General features: G+C 32.9%; 1 pseudogene; it reads right to left on the reverse strand.

The window, feature by feature from the left end:
- Nucleotides 1-16491: 16491 nt before the first annotated feature.
- Nucleotides 16492-16551, reverse strand: LOC117031416 (uncharacterized; annotated as a pseudogene).
- Nucleotides 16552-17126: the final 575 nt, after the last annotated feature.

Consider the following 17126-nt stretch of genomic DNA (forward strand, 5'->3'; position numbering starts at 1 on the left):
GTTTAATTGTCACTCTATGCAGATGACATGATGTTATATATAGAAAACCCTAATGACTCCACCAAAAAGCTATTAGAAACAATCAATGAATACAGTAAAGTTTCTTGCTACAACATCAACGTACAAAAGTCCATTGCATTCCTATATACTGATAATGAAATCTAAGAAAAAGAAATAAAGGAAACAATTATTTTTGCAATTGCAGCAAAAATAATAAAATAGCTAGGAATAAACTTAACCATGGATGTGAAAGACCTATCTGCTGAAAACTATAAGACATTTTAAAAAGAAATTGAAGAATACACAGATAAATGGAAAGACATTCTGTGCTCATGGATTGGAAGTATCAACATAGTTAAAACTGCCATATTACCCAAAACAATATACAGATTTAATGCAATCCCCATCAAAATTCCAATGACATTTTTTAAAGAAATAGCACAAAAAGTCATCAGATTTGTTTGGAACCACAAAAGACCCCGAATAGCCAAAGCCATCTTAAAAAAAAAAAAAAAAAAAAAAAAAGAACAATGCTAGAGATATCACACTCCCTGACTTTAGCTTATACTACAGGGTAACAATAATCAAAACATCATGGTATTGGCAGAAAAACAGACACATAAACCAATGGAATAGAATTGAGAACCCAGAAATAAAACCACATAAATATGGACAGATCATTTTTGACAAAGAAGCAAACATCATACAATGGAGGAAAGATAGCCTCTTTAATAAATGGTGCTGGTAGAATTGGAAAGCCTCATGCAAACAAATGAAACTGGACTGCTATCTCTCACTATGTACAAAAGTAATTCAAAATGGGTCAAAGACTTAAGCATAAGATCTGAAACAATAAACTGCATAGAAGAAAACATAGGTACTAAACTTATGGACCTTGGGTTCAAAGAGCATTTTATGAATTTGACTCCAAAGGCAAGGGAAGTAAAAGCTAAAATAAATGAGTGGGACTATATCAAACTTAAATGCGTCTACACAGCTAAATAAACCATTGAGATAATAAAGAGGCAACCAAATGAATGCGAGATGATTTTTGCAAACAGTGCCTCCGATAAGGGGCTAATATCCAAAATATACAAGGAACTCATGCAACTCAACAATGAAAAAAACAAACAACCCAATTGAAAAATGGGCAGAGGACCTGAAGAGACACTTCTCCAAAGAGGACATACAAATGGCAAATAGACATATGAAAAAAATGCTCAACATCAATAATCATCAGAGAAATGCAAATAAAAACCACAATAAGATATCACGTCACCCCAGTTAGAATGGCTATCATCAACAAGACAAATAGTAACAAGTGTTAGAGAGGCTGTGGAGAAAAAGGAACTCTCATACACTGTCGGTGGGAATGCAGACTGGTGCAGCCATTATGGAAGGCAGCGTGGAGGTTCCTCAAAAAATTTGGAATAGAATTACCATATGACCTGGCAACCCCTTTCCTGGATATCTACCCAAAAAATCTGAAAACATTCATCCATAAAGACATGTGTGCTCCAATGTTCATTGCAGCTTTATTTACGGTGGCCAAGACATGGAAACAACCAAAATGTCCCTCGATAGATGAATGGATAAAGAAGTTGTGGTATATATATATACAATGGAATACTATTTGGTGGTAAGAAAAGATGAAATAGGACCATTTGTGACAACATGGATAGATCTTGAAATTATAATGCTAAGCAAAATAAGTCAGACAGTAAAAGCAAAGAACCATGATTTCACTAATATACCATATATGAAACAAAAGGAACAAAAGAACAAGACAAACAAATGAGAAACAAAAACTCATAGACACAGACAATAGTTTAGTGGTTACCAGAGGGTAAGGGGGGAGGGGCGTGGTAGATGAGGGTAAGGGGGATCAAATATATGGTGATGGAAGCAGAACTGACTCTGGGTGGTGAACACACAATGTGATTTATAGATTATGTAATACAAAATTGTACACCTGAAATCTATATAACTTTACTAACAATTGTCACCCCAATAATCTTTAATTGAAAAAGAAAAGACAAGAAAAGAAACAGCCTCTCCTATAATCAAATTGGAAAAACAAAACAAAAAAACAAAGAACTTTAAAAACACTTGGATAATAACTGCAAGAATTTATGGCTAAATGCATAAAAATAGTGTGTTGGGAGTTTCAAAAAGAGAGACTATGGTTTGATGAAACACTTGAAACCACAGAGACTGAGCTAGAATCAAAGATGATTACAAAAGAGTGGGCAGAAACTTTTGTCTTAATTTGGGAAAGATGGAAGAATCGGTATGTGTTTTTGGACAGAAGAGACGTTTTTTTCGTAGTGTTCAAAGAAGATACTTAATATCAGAATTTCTCTGATAATTAATTATAGAAGAATCTAATATGGAGATGTCCCAATACCTATCAGTGAAGTTTGGAGATGTAACAGAATTTGATTTGCACATTTTTCGATTCCACTGTATCAGGGATCATAATTTCTTTCTGTCCATTTATTGAATCTCTTCTATTCTTCAAAAATATTCACTATTAAACTCATATCCATAGAGTTTAAACACATTCAAGCCTCTTCCATCTTAAAAAAACACAGCAAAGCAAAGCACAAATCCTTGACATATCCACTTGGATATCATGAGCCATCTTACATTCAGCAGAATCAACATCTGAATGCACTTTTCTGTCTCATCTTCTTAAAACCTTTTTCTACAATGTTCACTTTTTCAGTCAGTTTTAGTAAACAAACAAACAAACAAACAAACACAACCAGTGTTTAAAGTAGAAATTTGAGCATCGCCTTTGGCACTCTTTCCCTCAACAATTTCCTCTCCATTTTGCCTGTAGCCAAATCCCCGCTTTTCCATCTACCAAATATTTATGGAATCTATCCACTTGTCCCCATCTTCTCTACTAGCGTATTTACACTAGCTCCATCATTTCCTATGTGACTACTGATAACACCCCTTAATTGATTCATTGTCTGCATTTTTGCTTTCCCATCTATTTACTACATTGCTAGTAGTGATATTTTAAAATGCTTACCTTAATTTGATTTTATCCTACTCGTATGTCCATGATTTACTTATTTATTCTTCCTTCCATTTGAGTACTAATTTATACTTATTTATCCCACGCGCCATGCTAACTCCTATTTATAATTCAGGATGCATTTTATATCTGACATCTTCAGGAGAACAAATTCTAGTTTCTTAACCTCATGAACAACACTCATCACTATCCAGTTCCTATTGTTTTATTAGGATCGGCTATGTAATATGACAGTAAGTAATATCATCAAATGTCAGTGTTTGTACAACTTAGATTTATTTCTCATTCACATTACCTATCCCCTGTGGCTCAAGAGACTTAAAAGTCTGTTCCAGAAGTTAGAGACCCAGTATGATCCAGATTCTACCATCTTATAATTGCATGATCTATATAACAAAAAGTCCCTTAGGTTACCTTGGCAGGAAAAGCAAAAGCCCGTAGAATCATTTAAACTCTTTTCCTGCCTAAGAATACATGTGAAACACTTCTCTTTTGCTCTTATTTTCTTGGCCAGAAACAGTCATACGTGCATTAGACCCGAAATCAGAATCAACTGGGCAGTATTATGGTCCAGGCACCAGGAGGGAGGGAGGCCTGGATGTTATTGCACATAGTGTTGCTCGCTTCTCCTTTCCTATTAGACTGTACGCTACACAAGGGTAGTGACCTGATCAATTTATTCACTGTATACCTGGTAACGTGCAAAGTGTCATAATAGTTTAAACCGTAAACATATATTAAACAAATAAAACAATATGAGGTCTGACAATTAAGTTCGCGAACTTGTTGCAATGATGTTGCTAACCTGTTTTGATGTCAGAGGGATTATTTATTATGAATTTGTACCAACTGGACAAACAGTTAACCAAGTTAACTGTTTGGAAGTGCTGAAAATGCTGTGTGAAAAAGTTAGACAACCTGAACTTTTCATCAATTCATGGCTCTTGCATCACGACAATGAACCAGATCACACAGCACTGTCTGTGAGGGAGTTTTTAGCCCGTAAACAAATAACTGTATTGGAACACCCTCCCTACTCACCTGATCTGGCCCCCAATGACTTCTTTCTTGACCTGGAGGTCATATTGAAAGGAAATAAAGGAAACATTGAAAGGAAGACATTTTGATGACGTTCAGGACATCAAGCGTAATATGACAACAACTATGATGGCCATTCCAGAAAAAGAGTTCTAAAATTGCTTTGAAGGTGGACTGGGCGCTGGCATCAGTGCATAGCTTCCCAAGGGGAGTACTTCAAAGGTGACCATAGTGATATTCAACAATGAGGTATGTATCACTTTTTGTAGGATGAGTTCACGAACTTAATTTTCTGACCTCGTATATTGTTTCAGTTAACAGAATTAACTCATTTCTAAGTATAAGTCTGTAATTTACTAGCTAAGTAACCTAGACCAAATTAACATTACTTTGCCTCAGCTTTCATCTAAAAGGTAATAAATATAGTACCTACCCATCAGAGCCTTTGCAATGATATTGTACTTAGTAGAGTATCTAGATGTGTTAGCCATTGTTACTATTTTTATTTTTAATTAAAGCACAATTCATTAGTGTATAAATGAATAAATATTTAAAATGTAAACATATTCAACTAATATCCTCATTGTCATTGCTTTTGGCCACTTTTAAATAATAATTTACATGGACTATCAGAACTGGTGTAAGCCTAATGTCTTATTGCGTATTAGGACACTACAAGAAAAAAAAGTGAATTGATATTCTAATGTTTACTTTGCAAGTTAGTGGCAATGCCCAATGGAATATCTAAATCCCTTTTCTCTTATTCTCAGTCTTTCTTTTTGGTGAGTCAGGAAGTCAAGATTTTTTCTGCAATTCCTACCTTACGTTCCCTAGTGGCTTAGTTGATATATTTTAGCTGGAAATCCACAAATCTAAACAGTTTTACTACAAACAGGTCATTGAAATGACAAAGAAAAGTACTACAGAAAATAATATACTTCTGATATACAACTATAAATACACCAATTTAGTCAATGGTACTATAATATTAAAATATAAATTTATGTTCACTTTAACTCAAGTATTCATCATACTTGTGTCTTTACTCAGGAGCATTAAGACTCATACAGTCCTCTTGGAAATAGAATTTATCTACCATAGTTCAAAGAACCTTGAAAGCGCCAGCTCTCCTAAAAATAGTCATCGTGTTGCTTATTTTCTTTATAAAACAATATTGTTATAGTTCACTCAGCAAGAGTCATCCAGTGTCCTATACTGAGCATGCTCTAAACCAAACTTAAAACAAAAATGTTATCATCAAGTCTTGTTCTTCTTTAGTAGCTATTAATATTCTATACAATAAAGTGACACAAGTCTTTCAAGTTTTAAAATGGACAAAGGAAACTAATAAACGAATAGCTCAGTGAGAATGGTTTTGATTATGTCCATGGTGAGATAATTTATATCTCCATCTAATGTACTAATCATTGATTTTCAAGAAGTCCAGCACTCAAGTTATTTTATTAAGAATGATTATAAAAAGAATAGACAGAATTTTTAAATCATTATTTTCATTCTATTTTTATGTGGCATGAAAAACCAGGAAACAAACAGAAGTTAGTTAATATAATCCAGAAGCTCAACCTGATATTTCAAAAGTTTATAAAATATTAGAGTCATAAGACTCTGTTTTAAAGCAAGACAAAAACATGACTGGCCACACCTAATTTTCAGTTCTGTCATCATATTTGATTTGTTAATTTCTTAACCTTAATCAGAAATGGCCTAAGTTATATTTTCATGGAGATAGTAAAGATGATTACAGGAGGAAAAAAAAAAAAAGGGAAACCTAAGAACTCTAGCTTCTCCTAAAGTATTTTTAGATAACAATAACAACAAAAAATCAACTATAGAGGAATACAGATTCAAATCAGATGACACAAATGGAAATCAATGTTAACTCTGTTCTTTGAGCAATACTTTTGGGGGCATGGTTTGGTAAATTTGATCCAACTGTCATATTACCTTAATTTGTGATGACACAAAATCCTGATGATACAATTTTGCAGTTTTTATTAATGTGCTTGAGATTTTTTAAAAACTGAAATAAGTGGCAAGATACGTGAATGAAGCAAAATGCCCAAGTATTTTTGCCTAGTGGTACTATGTGGGAGCCAGCAAAGTCCACTGAATGATTGACGAATGATGATAATCCATGCAAAATTTTTGAGGAGGAGATTTCCATGCAGAGGAAGAAATGAGTGCCAGGGCCTAAGGCAGGGCTAAGTTTGATATACATAAAATGGGAAAAGCAGGCCAGTGGGGCTTAACTAAGAATTAAGTGCAGCAAATATCAGGAGATAAGAATTGACAGATAAGCAGGTGCGATATCATTTGGGGTCTTGTGGGACAAAGTAAGGAATAATATTTAATTTTAAGTGCAACTGGAAGCCATGGCATGCTTTTAAAAATGCACATGACATGAACAATTTAGATCACTCAGACGCCATGTGGAAGAAATCCAATTATAGAAACTTGAGTTGTATCCTCATAAAATTATAAACTATCAGTAAATGAAATAGCTACATAATGCCCCAAATATGATCACACACCAGAAATTTTTAGGAAAAAACATTAAAGAGAGTTTATTCTACTTAAATTTCATTTGTTGATTATACGATGAGCCTAGCAGAATGCCTACTTCAGAATCATGTCAAATATCAACTACATGATCTGTATATAACACAAAAATCGATTTACTTCTTACAGCAAAACCACCTCAGGAGAGCTTTGGTAGTGTCTCTGAGGTGGAAAGATAAGGTCTGAATTTATTGAGAATTTGCAGTTCGGTTTAAGGCCTTTCAAAACAGGGGTTTGTGGTCTGAGGGGTCGGGGATGGAGCTAGATTAAGGTTGAGTAAGGATCGTGATATAACAATAGTAAAGTCTTCCAGACAAGAACAGTAAGAAAAAACCTGTAACTGTACAAATTTGGTTAATTACTTGCTGCAGAGAGGCAGAAGGCACACTATGGGGAACCAAGGGGCCTTTCAGTAAGAGGGTGTTAGAAATGATTTATTATAAGTTTTAGACTTGTGGTAGGTAATTTGGGTGAGAGCCCAAGAAGAGTGGCTTTGCACTGGACTGGATGCTTTCAGGAAGTGTGGGAAATCGAATGATTAAGTATCTCAATAATCTTACCTAAGAAGAAGGAAGATTAGACTGAGGTTAAAACTGTGATGGGTAAAGGAATAGTAGCTATTCAATTTTTGCTGAAAGAAGGAAAGATATATATTGTGGTTTGGACAAGCTTATGTTTTTGTCTCTTTACAGACGCATTAAAAGTTGGTCCAATTTTGTCCTGATCCATCATGGTCCCAGAATGACCTTGTCTAAAATTGATATTCTGTGAAGTTGTTTCTGTTCAGTAGAATACTGAGGTCTGACTGATGGTACCAGGACAGACCCTGAATCTGTCAAGGGCTACTTGTCTGTTTCTCAACAGATGAGTATTGGTGGAAATATCAAAGTGATTGTTTTCAGGTCTCAATTTCAGAAGAGCCTTAGGTCATACATGATCTGGTAAGTCTCCCTGTTGAAGAATTGATGATTTTTTTTTTAAGGCTCCATCCTAATTTGGGGTAAATTTCTATAGTGAACAATCAAGACATTTACATGGGTAAGAGTCTCAGGGAATTGTAAAGTTATATAATGAAGACAATGGAATACTAAAATCATCCTAATTTATACACCAAGCTGTATGAGGAGAATTGGGAGGAAGGGATACCTAGTTTTTATCCTCAGTGTGCAGTGAATAATATGAGAAAAAAACACCTGTGAAATTACCTAGAAGGATGGTTTTTATTTTACAAATGAGAAAACCGAGTCTGGAATATGTTATGTCCGTGCAGAAGTGGGCAGGGTGGCCGATAATGGCCAGACCATCTCCAAAGCCCTTTATGCCTTTCAGGCTCTGGAAATGCCATATTTCTCAGACGGATTTATTATTTAAGTTTATTTTTAAACAACATTTAGTGCTAATAAAAATCCATCTGTAGTTATTTTTTCTCAGTAGAAAGTAACTATGGAAGACACAATAAACTAGCCTTTGTCTTTTGTCCCAAGTACAGTTCCTCAAGGCAGGCTGATAAAGAATTGGTATCTAAGGATATCTAATCTAAGTTCCTCACTTAGCCGAAAGCAATACAACCTTCATGGGATTTAAACAAAATGAAACAAAAATCATGAATATGTTTTTATTGTCTGTCTTCAGCCGAGGCAAATTTTAGCTAAAGTTACAGACATTAGAAATGATTAGGACTTTTACTTGACAACCAGGCATATTTAACATATTGGTAGAGCAACATGATGCTCTGAATTTTCTGAGTAATCTGAAATATAGACCTTCTTTTGAGAGTGTCTGAAGGAGGATAAAGTATAAAGTGAATTGGTTAAAAGTCAAAATGGAAATTAAACAGGTCAGCCTCAGAGTTCTAAGTAAACTTTGGGCCTCTGATCTTTAGTGTTTATTAGTGGTAAGAGAATAGAAAACCCAAAAATAGTAAGGTTGGTGATATGGACTGAATTATGCTCCCCCCAAAATCACATGTGGAAGCCCTATGCCCCAATGTGACTGTATTTGGAGATAGGGTTTTTAGGAGGTAATTAAGGTTAAATGATGTCATAAGGGTGGGGTCCTAATCCAATATGATTGGTGATCTGATAAGAAGAGAGATCTCTCTACACACACACACACACACTCACACACACACACACACACAGAGAAAGGTCACGTGAGCACACAGTGAGCAGGTGGATATTTGCAAGACACAAAGAAAGAGCTTTCACTAGAAAGCAATTGTGCTGGATCTTTATCTGAGCCTTCTGGACTCCAGAACTGTGAGAAAATAAATCTTTGCTGTTTAAGTCACCCAGTTTATGGTATTTTGTTAAGGTTACCTTAGCTGACTAATACAGTGGGCTTTGGAATTAGATTCCAGGTCCTTCCATCTATACCTTATGTTTGAATTTGGACAAGTTATTTAATCTCTCTGAGTCTAGTTTCCAACAGTAAAATGAAAATAATGAAGTATGCTTTATTGTGTTTTATGAGGATCAAATAAGATGATATAGCCCCTAGAACATGAAGGATCTTCCATAGATGTCAAAGTTTCATCAGCTAGGTTGCAGTGAATCGTGTGCTGGGTAGAGAAGACACTGGGGTAAAACGAAAAACAATGATCCATACTGTGATGATGCTCCTTTGGATCCAACATTTTTCAGTGAAAAGACCTAGTCTTACTAATATTTTTCTTCACATATAGTACAGTGTGCAAATGTTCAATCAATGTCTGCTCAATGAAACAAATGTTTTTGTCGCCAATTTAATACACTTTTCCTATATACAACTTGTTCAATTTCATTAAGTGCAGTGTAAGAGATAAAACTTGTACCATAATGCTAAATAAACTTCTTCAAAGAGTGACAGATAATTCTCATCAATAATTCAACCTGTCTTTGTTCAGCATTATTAAAGAGTTCACATTTCCTGCCCTGCATTCTGCTAGAGAGTGTAATGTTTTTGTTTTCATTTTTGTTTTTTAATGGACAACATTTATTTGGGATCATAAGTACTATACAATTTGTCACTCAGAAAGAACAAAATTCATCAAGCTGCTTTTTTAAAGCAAAACTTCTCACAGTCTGCAATATGAAACTGCATTGTGAATCTCTAAGGAGAATGTGCTGATTGTAGCATTTTTTAAATGTTTTGGCCACTGATATTGTGTGTTTAAAATATATTCCCCAAACATTGAAATCTGTGGATTGTTATTGGTAAAATGCTGCAATAATACACAGGAAACAACCTATAGGAAATTTCAGGGGGAAAAAATTAATGACTCTAGTTGAAACTGAAATATTTTGGCATTGCTATTAACTAACTTCTCTGTGAACTATTTATCTATATTCTCACTATGATAAATGAATAATCGACTTTTGGATCATCAGACATTTACCTGGATTTGACTCTAAATATACTTAGAATAGTTTTAATTCACAACATGCTATTTTAACATTCATTTGAAACATAAAAAGTGAATGTATGTAAATCTCACAATATCTAATATCCAATAAACTATTATTACACATGTAAAGAAATATGAAAATATAACAACAGCCAAGGTAAAAAAAAAAACACGTCAGGATGACAGAATTTCGGGCAATGGCATTGAAACATATATAAGTGATAATGTCCTCAACAACGTTATGAAACATTAGGAAAAAAAAGAGATAAATACAATATGCATAAAAAGTGAAACTCCAAAGGTGAAAAATATAAATCCTCAAATGAAAAATCAACTGCATGTACTTAACAACAGAACAGGTATTACAGGAGAAATGGCCAATTACATCAAGACATAGTAATAGAAACTATCCAAATTTAAGAATAAAAAGGCTATAAAAGAAAAAGCTACCTGACCTATGAAAAATATTAACAACCTAATATATATAATATATATTTTTTATATAATATATATAATATATATATATTATATATATTATATATTATATATATAATATATATATTATATATATATATTATATATAATATATATATTATATATATATATTATATATATAATATATATTATATATATATATTATATATATAATATATATATTATATATATATTATATATATATATATATAATATATATATATATATATATATATTTAGAGTTCCAAAAAGAGAAGACTATATGATCATAGATACTAGAGAAACTAAAAGAATAATAAGGGGATATTATGACAAATGTGACAAATTAAATAAAGTGGAAAAATTATTAAATGAGAGAAATTCCAAAACAATTCAAAGAAGAAATAGATATCTAAATCCCCTATATTTATTACACATGCTTAATTTATAAAACTTTCTCATAAAGCAAATTCTAGACCAAAAAGACTTCAACAGTAAATTTATAAAATGTTTTATGAACAAAGTATATAAATATTATAAGACCACTCAGAAAATTAAGTGGATTGAATAAGCCCTATCTCATTTTATGTGCTCATCTTTACCTAAATACAGAAACTGGATAAAGGCAATAGAAGAAAAGAAAACTGCAGGGCAATATCCCTCATAAATATTGGCCAAATATTTCTTTAAAAAATTTAGCAAATTAAAACTGTAAATATATAAAAAGCATACAACAGCATGACCAGATTATATTTATCCCTGAAATGCAACGTTATTTTACCATTTGAGGAGCAATTAATGGAATTTATCACATTAACTGGTTAAGGTAGAAAAATAACATGACCCTCTTTTTTGGGGGAGGAAGGGAGAGGAACAGGACTTTATTGGGGAACAGTGTGTACTTCCAGGACTTTTTTCCAAGTCAAGTTGTTATCCTTTCAGTCTTAGTTGTGGAGGGCGCAGCTCAGCTACAGGTCCAGTTGCCATTGCTAGTTGCAGGGGGCGCTGCCCACCATCTCTTGCAGGACTCGAGGAATTGAACTGTCAACCTTGTGGTTGAGAGCCCACTGGCCCATGTGGGAATCGAACCGGCAGCCTTCGGAGTTAGGAGCATGGAGCTCTAACTGCCTGAGCCACCGGGCTGGCCCCCATGACCACCTTGATATACCAAAATAATACATCTCTTGATAGATATAAAAATAGCATTTGATAAAATTTAACACCAATTCACAAAACAAAACAAAACAAATATTCAGCAAATTATGTATGAAAATAAACTTCTTCAACTTGATAATGGACATCACAAACAACACTAATCAAATTACCTAAAGACAAGGACATTTTCTTAAATCATTATATTGGACGTTGTAGCCAGTGTAATATAGGAAGAAAAATAAACATAATATGTTCAGATTGAAATGAAATAAAAATCAATATAAAGATTGATTGAATTTGCAAAGAACTTGTTCTTGTTTGTAGAGTATCCTTAGAAATCTGCAGAAAAGATATCCAGCCAACAATCTATATTTAGCAAGGTCACAGAATACAAAGTCAATATAAAAACTAAATCAAAAAAGAGTTGCTATTACAACATCGATTGTAATTTTAAATGTTAGCAATGATTGATCAACTAATGGAATAAAAGATAAAATATAATTTCAATAGTATCATGTATCTAAATAAATTGAAAAATATATCAAGGTCTTAGATATGAAAAACACATATTATAAGAATACCAATTCAGTCTAAAATGAACTACAGATTTAACGATTTCTCAAATAAAACCCACCTATTGGACCACAATTTATTTGTGAACATATTAATCATGGTTATTTAGAAATATGTGTTTGTCGATTTCATTTTTTTGTATCTGTTTCTGTATATATGTAGGTTTTTAAAAAATTTTTTCTTGTTTCTTGGCATACCTGGAAATAAATTCTTATTAATCTGAAGAGATACCTGACGATAAGACTATTCTTATCTTGCCTATGAATAGATTACTTGTGCTTTCTGACAGAAAGTTCAACTTGGGAAATATTAACTTAATTCATACTACAGTGTAGCTTTATCAGGCTTATTCTAATCTCTAAGAGATGTGCTCTGTATCTGGTCTTCATTCATTCCCAGAATATAGCCATCTGAGTTCTTAACTGGAAGCCTGGAGTATTTATTATGGTCCTTCCTTCTTCATAACACACAGCTCTAATTGTTATCAACCCAAGATCGGAGAAAATGCTTACTGCTTTGGTTTCTCCTAGTTGAAGATTTCAGATCTGCTTCACAGCCTCTTACACAGGAGCCACTTACTGGAAAGTTCCTTTTTGGGTAAAATGGCGAATATTAGGCTTACCTTTCTGTGTTTTTCTTCCATTCAACATATTTGTCTTTCAGATATAGGATCTGGGATAGTTCTGATTCAAAACTTTATTTCCACTAGGCTTCTGAAAGGACAGGCTCTGCTCTCAGTCCCAATATTTCAATTGTCTTTTTTCCAGTTGATTTTATAGGTTCTCAGCCTCATACAATTTACAAATTAACACCTGTTTGGAGAACAACAGTAGCACAAAATATTGGTTTTACCTCAATGAATTTTGTTCTTCTGTTATCCAAATTCTTATTAAATATGGCTGTCTTGGAAGCTCTCTGATGACAAAATAATGACAACAATAAAACTAGTTTTATTTTTTGTTTATGTATTTTTCCAACTTTTCCAATTGGTCTTTAGAAAAAGTTAGTCTGCAGCAAGATAATCTATCATTACTAGAAGAATTTACAGTAAATAATATTTTTAACTGAGAATATACTGCATGGGTACTAACGAAAGTGGGGAAACTCATAGTGAATTCTGCTAAAAAAGAAATTTTCCATATAAAGAATCATCTCATCTGCAAAAAATGACTGACTTCTTCATTCCCATTCTGGAAGCCTTTTATTTCTTTCTCTTGTCTGATTGCTCTGGCTAGCACTTCCACTACTACATTTAATAACAGTAGTGACAGGGGGGCTGTCACTGCCGTGATCCTGATCATAGAAGAAAACCTTTCAGTTTTTTACAATTAAGTATGATATTAGCTGAGGGTTTGTCATATATGGTCTTTGTTATGTTGAAGTACTTGGCTTCTATACCCATTTTATTAAGTGTTTTAATTATAAATGGATGTTGTATCTTCTATGTTTTTCTGCATCTATTGATATGATCACTTGATTTTTATCGTTTATTTTGTTTATGTTATGTATCGCATTGATTGATTTGCATATGCTGAACCATCCCTGAATCCCTGAAATGAACCCCACTTATTGGTGATATATAATTTTTTTAATGTGTTATTATATTCAATATGCTAGTATTTAATTTAGGATTTTTGCGTCTGTATTCATCAGAGATATAGGTCAGTAGTTTTTTTTTTGTTGTTTGTTTGTTTGTTTGTTTGTTTCGGTGTGTTATCTTTACCAGGTTTTGGTCTCGTAAAATGAAATAGGAAATATTGTCTCTTCTTCAATTTTTGGAAGGGTTGAGAAGGACAGATATTAAATCATTTTTGAAAGTTTTGTAGAATTCACTAGTGAAGCCATTAGGTCCTGGACTTTTGCTTTGGAGAGGTTTTTGATTAAAAAAACTGCAAGTCATTATTAAAAAGAAATTGAAGAAGACACTAAGAAATGGAAAGACGTTACATGTTCATGGATTGGAAGAATAAACATAGTTAAAATGGCCATATTACCCAAAGGAATATACAGATTTAATGCAATCCCCATCAAAACCCAATGGCATTTTTTAAAGAAAAAGAATAAAACATCATCGTATTTCTATAGAATCACAAAAGATCCAGAATAGACAAAGCAATCTATTGAGAAAATCTCTGTGAAAAAAGAACAAGGCCAGAGGTATCACACTCCCTGATTCCATTTATACTATAAAGTGACAATAATCAAAACAGTATGGTATTGGCAGAAAAACAGACACACAGACCAATGGAACAGATTTAAGAACCCAGAAATAAACCCACATATATATGGGCAGACAGTTTTTGACAAAGTATCCAAAATCATACAATGGAGAAAAGAAAGCCTCTTCAGTAAATGATGCTGGAAAACTGAAAAGCAATGTGCAAAAGAAGGAAAACGGACTGCTGTCACCATATACCCAATGAACTCAAAATGGATAAAAGACCTAAATAGAAGACCTGAAACAATAAATTGCATAGAAGAAAGCATAGGTACTAAACTTATGGACCTTGGTCTTAGAGACAATTTTATGAATTTGACCTCAAAGGCAAGGAAAATAAAAGCAAAAATAAATCAATGGGACAAAATCAAACTAAAAAGTTTCTCCACAGCAAAAGAAGCCATTAATAAAACAAACAGGCAAGCAACCGAATGGGAAAAGACATTTGTAAACAACACCTCCAATAAGTGGCTAATATCTAAAATATATAAAGAATTCATACAGCTCAACAACAACAAAAACAACAATCCAATTAAAAATGTTCAGAAGACGTGAAAGACACTCCTTGCAAGAAGACATACAAATGTCCAAAGAAAGATGAAAAGATGCTCAACTTCACTAGCTATTAGGGAAATGAAAATCAAAACCACAATGAAATACTACCTCACACCTATTAAAGTAGCTATTATCAACAATACAATTAATAAAAAGTGTTGGAGAGGTTGTGGAGAAAAAGAAACCCATGTACACTGCTGGTGGGAAAGTAAATTGGTACAGCCACTATGGAAAACAGTACGGAGGTTCCTTAAAAAAAATAAGAATAGAATTACTACATGACGTAGCAATCCCTCGTCTGGATTATCTACTGAAAAAATCTGAAAAGATTTATCCGTAAAGATATATGTACCCCAATGTTCACTGCAGCATTATTCATGGAAACAACCAACGTGTCCTTCAATAGATGAATGGATAAAGATGTGTTCACCAGAGGGTACTAGAAGAAGGAGGGGAGGTAGAAGAGTTTAAAGGGGGCCAAATATATGGTGATGGAAGGAGAACTGACTCTGGGTGGTGAACACACAATGCAATATATAATGTATTATAGAATTATATACTTGAAACCTACATAATTTCACTAGCCAATGTCACCCCAATAAATTTAATTTTTAAAAAGTTTTCCAGCATATATTCTATGTTAACATCATTTAGCTCAAATATTTTCACAAGTACTACCATTTTACATCCCCTTCACAATATTTTCTTCAGTAAACATAAATGCATTTTATTTGTAATTCTTTAAATGTTTTATAAATTTTAGGTGCTGCAAAATTTCAGGCATTCATTCTCCATTCTACTTCAGTTCAGAAAAAAATTAACCAATTAATTAAAATTGAGTCTCAACAAAGTACTATATTTTTAAGTAAAACATTCCAACATGCAATAATAGAATTTCAAAGTTCAATCTTGTACTCTCTTGGAGCTCTCACAATTTAACCTGCTCAATTTATTTTTTGATTTTGAAGGGATCATATTTCAATCAATTTTTGTTTGCAAACTCTTGTTCAATGACAAGAAATTATTAAAGCTTCAAAAACAGAGTTTTTGGTGTTCCATTATTTTATGTTTGGTTAAAGATTTCCTGCTGATTTTGAATAAACTGCAACTATTTTAAAGTAATTTATTTAAAAAGTAATGTCAAAATTGTCAAGCACTTAGTTTGACATAAACTAAGTATGTAAATTTCTAAAATTTAAAGGTAAAACAATTTCTAAAATTATAATGATGATGAACTGCAAAGTAAAAATTGCAAACTGCCACGCTAAGTTTTTAAACATCAAATTTCTCCTAAAAATTTACAGTTTAGTTATAATAAATGAAGAATTCACACTCAAATGTTACACGTCTGACATATGAGATTGCTTCTGCCTATAAAGCAGATTATTTCAGTTCATTTGGATGAAGTTTTACTGTTACCTGTCTTCCACAAACCCAAATATATTTATCTCTTGTTATCTTATTAGGAGCATCACTTTTTTTTTATAAAATATGGAATATTTTATGAATTTGCATGTCATCCTTGAGCAGGGGCCATACTAATCGCTTTGACAGCATATATAGTAAAATTGGAATGACAGGAGCATTACGTTTAACCGACCTCTTGCTACACCAAAGTTCACTTATTATTATCACTGTTATTTTTTAACTTTAACCTTTTAAATTTATATTCGATAGAATTCACAATGTCAGGTACTTCATTAGTTTGTTTACAAAACGAAATTTTAAAGCACTATTTTGAATTTAAGTATTAGATTTAAAATATTAAATGTTAATTTTTCATTTGAAATATATGATGCTTATATAAAACAGCCATCATGTAACTGTTTGCAAACCTCTTGCGCTAAGGAAATATAACAACTATCACTATATTTTCATAAACGTATATGTACACATGCCACATACACAGGCATCACGATTAGGAATAGCAGGAGGAAAATTAACTGTTAGAAAGTATGAAATAAAAATTCTACTTCACAAAGTGATACCTAACTGCACTTTCTTCAATTTTCCTGTCTGTAATTATGCTCTTTGGGCATGGTCTTCGGAAAATAACTAGTAACTTTTGACATAAATATCCATGATTCTTCAACAAATTTTTGCCTATTGTTGCATGCAAT

Source organism: Rhinolophus ferrumequinum, chromosome 11 (genome assembly GCF_004115265.2).
Source record: "Rhinolophus ferrumequinum isolate MPI-CBG mRhiFer1 chromosome 11, mRhiFer1_v1.p, whole genome shotgun sequence".
Classification (NCBI taxonomy): domain Eukaryota; kingdom Metazoa; phylum Chordata; class Mammalia; order Chiroptera; family Rhinolophidae; genus Rhinolophus; species Rhinolophus ferrumequinum.